At 36.6% G+C, this 5,773-nt stretch overlaps 1 protein-coding gene across 2 annotated transcripts in view; it reads left to right on the top strand.

Moving 5' to 3' along the window:
• Positions 1–5,600: 5,600 nt before the first annotated feature.
• The window catches only part of CCDC181 (coiled-coil domain containing 181), a 38,232-nt gene continuing 38,059 nt past the window's right edge, over positions 5,601–5,773 (top strand). The window contains exon 1 of one of the 2 annotated variants that reach the window (XM_043923745.1): positions 5,601–5,769. The gene's annotated coding sequence lies outside the window, so the exon portion shown is untranslated. The remainder of the gene's footprint in view (positions 5,770–5,773) is intronic. The other variant, XM_043923748.1, reaches the window with a different exon arrangement.

The raw sequence follows: 5,773 nt of genomic DNA, 5'->3' as shown, positions 1-5,773 counted from the left end.
TGAATTTCAACTGGAATAATAATAACAGTGAATTACAACTGAAGGATATAGAAGACACAGAGTCCCTTTGAGGAGTTCTTAGCCCAAAAACTAGAGAGAGAAAAAGGACACTAGAGGAATTTGAATCTCATGGCACCTGTAGCTACAGGAAACACTACACACAGCCCAATTACATTCTAGTCATATTGACATAAAATCTCACACTAAAAGCCTACTTACCTCAGTCCCTATTATCTGATATATCATGTCTAGTCTTCAACAAGTCATGATAAAAGGCAAGAAAAAGCACAGTTTGAAAAAACAAAGAGAGCAACAGGACTAGGCCCAGCTTGAGAGAGTTAACGGCTAACTAGAGTTAGTAGACTGGGCCTTTAACTATGGTCACTATGTTAAGAACTCTAATGGAAAGTGAAAAACCCAACAGCCATTCACGTATAAACACAAAACTAAAACAAAAATTTTCAATAAACTAAGAATAGAGGGGAATTCCTTCAACTTGATAAAGAACATTTACAGAAAACCTACACTTAACATCATACTTAATGGTGAGAAATTGGGACACTTTTCCCCCTAAAATCTAGAACAAGGCAAGGATGTCCACTCTTACATAAATGATGAGAAGGAGTTAGCAATGCAAATATCTGAGGAAGAGCATTCCAGGCAGAGGAAACAGCAAAAATGGAAAAGAGGTTCACATGTTTGAGGAACAGAGAGGTGGACAGGGATCTTGGTGTATCATGAATGAGCAGCAAAGTGGTAGGGGGTAAGGTTATAAGAGTAAGAAGGGGCCCAGTTAGTCAGAACCTGGGAAGTAAGTTAAGGAATTTGAATATTATTCTAATAGCACTGAAAAGTCAGAGAAGGGTATGATCTGATTTACATTTGCTTGCTGACATGAACCTCTAGGTGTGGCTATGTATTTTCTTGGGAGTCATTCACTATTTGCATCTATTCAGAAAACAAGATGAGTTCATTCCCAGTTAATGCCAAAGGTACTTTTGCACATCCAAGTTTTATAATGAGCTTTAACAACATAGCCAATCCCAGAGAAGAAATAGAGACAGCATCCATTGCTATTAGCTTGTCACTTTAAAGCAGGAGACATTCACCAGGTATAGGTGAAGAGAAAAAGCTGGAAGAATTAAGAGTCATTGTTTTATAGTTTTAAAAAATTATTATTCTCAAAAAAATCTGAACAGCCATAAAGAACCTGTCTATACCTTGACTTGTCCCTTTCCTCACTGACTACTCCTATTAAAAATCCCACCAAAGAAATTATTTTAAAAATAAATGCCAAGACAATAGGTTTTTCTTGAGGAACACATATGATTTCTTTCTTTTTTTTAAAAAAAAATTTTATTGGAATATAGTTTTTTGGGCCTCCTGGGTGGCTTAGTGGTAAAGAATCTGCCTGCCATTGCAGGAGATGCAGGTTTGATCCCTGGCTTAGGAAGATGCCCTCGAGAAGGAAATGGCAACCCACTTCAGGATTCTTGCCTGGAGAATCCCATGACAGAGGAGCCTTGTGGGCTACAGTCCATGGGGTCACAAAAGAATTGGACATGACTGAGAGCAATGGCATCCCACTCCAGTACTCTTGCCTGGAAAATCCCATGGATGGAGGAGCCTGGTAGGCTGCAGTCCATGGGGTCGCTAAGAGTCGGATACGACTGAGCGACTGCACTTTCATTTTTCACTTTCATGCGTTGGAGAAGGAAATGGCAACCCACTCCAGTATTCTTGCCTGGGGGATCCCAGGGATGGGGGAGCCTGGTGGGCTGCCGTCTATGGGGTCGCACAGAGTCGGACATGACTGAAGCGACTTAGCAGAGCAACTAAAAGAACAACAACAAATCACACACTGAGTAAGCTAGAGCCTCACAGCAGGAGGTTCCTTGAAACTTCTGCCTGTTTGGGGCTGCACATACCCTCAGAAGGGCTGAACACATGAAACTAGTGCGGAACAAATTTGCTGAACAAACAAAAATAATTACAGTGTAAATAACTTTTTGTGTTTTAAGGACTGTACTTATTGCTGGCATACAACCTGAAAATGGGATTATCCTACTGCTAAGGGACATAAGCAAACTCAGGCCCTCCAGCCTTTAGTTTGACACACCCTAATAGCCCTTTACAGAAGGAATGTCTTGATTTATTTTGGCAGTTGCTCTATTTTTATTATATCAGAGATCTGATATGTAATATACATATACAATTGATAGATATTATTATACATCAAACATGTCTATAATTATATTAAAAGTATCAAATGTCACTTCAGTAAGGCTTAACTTGAATACATCTTTTGAAATAGCCAACCTATTTCTACAGCGTAGCCCCACACTTCTGATTCTCTTTTTTGCTTTATGCTTTATATATCATTTCTCACTTTCTAACACAAATATGATTTACTTATTTAATATGTTTGTTATTTATTGTCTTTTCTCCCTATTAGAATGTGAGCTCTATGAAGGCAGTGAGTTTTTGACTTCCTAAAACAAGGATTTCCTATATTATAAAGTAGTTTTTAAAATTTACAAAAGACCTAGATGTTAAGGTATTGATTTTAAATACATGTGTGTTAAACATTAGTATTATAAAGCTTCTGTGTTCTATAAATAAATGAGCCTTAAAAATGGAATGCATATGTACAAAACTCAGAAAAATACTCAAATATTTCACCTCTTCTTTTCCCCTTCCTTTCTAATGATAACATTCTAATTTCTGGGCTGGGAACTCAGAGATCTGAACTTAATAGAATAAAGTAAGGCAAAGGACTGAGATGTTTGCACTTTTCTTTTTGGCAACTGGGTTCAAGGAGTCTGAGGTAGGTGGAACTCTGACTATAATATATGATTATAATATATAATACATGTATATTATAATTCATGGATATATTCCAAGTATTAGAATAATATCTGCATATAAGTAATGAATAATTATTTGTTGAAATGATTTAGAATATCTGACTCTATGCAGAATCTGAATATTACCTATAAAATATATTCCTTTGATCAGTTTTATAGAACACATGTATAGTCATATCTTCTTAATTCTTGGCACTTATTTAATCTCTTCTTAGTTACTTAAATAAACACTGGCTGTTCTAAGTCAAAGCATTCCTTTAAAGTTTTTATTTATTGAAAGAGAGTTACTCAACTTTACTTTGGTCTCTTCCTCATATTGTGTAGTTTTTTCTATACCATGTGTAATGAATAATGACAGAAAACTGGAGTTTTATCTATTTCTTGGATCTTTTTTCAGAACGAACATTCAAAATTTATAGTTATAGTTAGTACTAAGTTAACCAGTCAAGAGGAAAAACACATGACACTATGCATATTTACAGTGATCTCTATTTGTAAAATCCCATTGTCTTTGATGAGTCATTAATATCAAACACACATTTCTGCTCCCTATAACTAAAATACATTTATTGACATTTAACATTATCAGACTTTGAATAGCATTAGAGTCCATCTAAATGAAAGGCCCTGGATAGCAGAAAATGTCTTCTTTTTGTACCAGGCTTTACCTAAACTACTCTGTTCTTATATTTCCTAAATTCTCCTTCCTTGTACAGTCATTGATAGTGCAAGGGGGCTCACATCCGAGAGAAGAGAAAAGAGGACTTTATTTTTTCAGCTTCACTAAGGTATAATTTACAAATAACAATTATATATAGTTGAGTTATACAATTTTAATGTGTATAATGTGATTATATATATTATGTATAATTTACAAATATAAATGATTACAACAGTCAACTTAATTAAATACCGATTACCTCCCATAGTTACTTTTATTTTTTTGGTGCTAACACTGAAGATCTACTCTCTCAGCAGGGGTACGAATGACCAATTCAGTAACATTTTCAAGGTGCATTATGTTGTAGTGTTTATTAGTACTTCATTCCTTTTTACTGCTGAAATATTCCATGGTATGGATATATTACACTTAATTTATCCACTCATCATTTGTTGGCTACTTGGGTTGTTTCTGCTTTTTGTCTATTATGAACAATGGTATTATTTTACTAATACTTGCAAAAATATTTAAAATATTTAGGAGGGTCAGTGGGAAAAACATTTGACTAGAAATTCAGAAACCTAAAAGGTCCACTTTAGCTTAGGAAGTAATTCCATGTTCACTAAAGGAGATCTGACTAAAATTCCTTTAACTTTCAACAGTTGATAATTTTATATATATTTTTTGTCTTTTTCAAGTGTTTGGCTTAAGACCAAAGTCCTGCAGCAAATTAGGTTATTACAACCATACATTCTACACTGTAGCTAGGATGTGCACTTACTATTGCAATTCATCTTAATTTTTTTGAACTTAGTCTACTATACAGTTTGGAGAATACTTAAAAATTCAATTTTATATTGCTCCTTTTTGGAGAAAAGATGCTCTCCATTATACCAAATGACAGAAATCCTAATAATAAAAAACAATAATCTGAATATATTGTACTGAGGAAATATTTTTATTTTTCTCTGTGTTACTTCTGGCAGGGAATGGACAGATCCTTAAATCTTGCCATTTGTCACCTCAATTTAAAAATCATCTTGCTCCTTTCTCATACATAAAGATGACCTTTAAGGAGGACATTTAAGGATCTGGAAAATTCTAGATGACCATTTTGACATGCTTGAAAGTAGAAACAAACATCTTATTTCCTTTGACCATTCTCTTGGACAATGGAGGTTTTAATTTTTCATTGAAATATAATTGATTTACAGTGTTGTGCCAATCTCTGATGTATAACAGAGTGACTCGTTATACACATATGGACGTACTCTTTTTTTGAATATTGTTTTTCACTTATGGCTTATCACAGGAAATTGAGTATAGTTTCCTGTGCTATACATTAGGATCTTATTATCCATCCTATATATAATAGTTTACATCTGCTAATCCCAAACTCCCAATCCTTTCCTCCCCCACCCCACTCCCCCTTGGCAACCAGGGGCCTGTTCTCTAATTCTGTGAGTCTGTTTGTGTTTTACAGTTATGTCCATTTGTGCCATATTTTAGATACCACGTATATGTGATATCATGTGGTATTTGCCTTTCTCTTTCTGACTTATTTCATTTAGTATGATAATCTCTAGTTGTAAATGTTTGGTTTTGATGGATGGGGAATCTTAGGGTCAAAAAACTGGTAACTAATTAACGTGCTTATCAACGAGTGAAACTACTTTTGGACATTAACAGTGAAGAAAATAACATACAGCATTATACTTCTAGAACTTAACAGAATACATACCGGGCAAGAGACAGCTAAAACCTGGAAAAACTCATAACCAAGAATAACCTTCCCCCAGTTCTCACTAACACCTGTGAAACTTGCCGATGAGGCGTGGATTCCCCGGTCATTTCCCCGGAAACCGCAGCCACAAACGTCGTTTGCCCGCACCTAGAGGAGCGCCTGTAGAGACAGGTGTTCCTCGGCTATGTTCTGCGCCTGCGCAGGCCCACTGCGCCCTTGTACTGAGAGACCCGGATTAAGGACAAGGCGACGCGCCGTTGCCATGGCAGCCGGGTCCTGGCCGCTGCGGCTCAGATGCTGGGGTTTCCCTCGCCTCATTGTCAGAGCTTAAAAAGAGGAGGAGAGGAGCACGCCCCCGGCCATCTTTGTGACTCCAGCCGCTGCGTCTTACACAGGCAGGAGGGGATAAAGAGGGAGCGAAGGGAAGGATGATGCAGAGATATTTACGGAGGGAGAGAGGGTAAAGGGGTAATCGTCTGGGACAGCTGGGAGGAAAGGTGG

This window comes from Cervus elaphus, chromosome 14 (genome assembly GCF_910594005.1).
Source record: "Cervus elaphus chromosome 14, mCerEla1.1, whole genome shotgun sequence".
Taxonomy (NCBI): Eukaryota; Metazoa; Chordata; class Mammalia; order Artiodactyla; family Cervidae; genus Cervus; species Cervus elaphus.
Note: the sequence above shows the minus strand (reverse complement) of the source record. Positions and strands in the feature narration are given on the sequence as shown.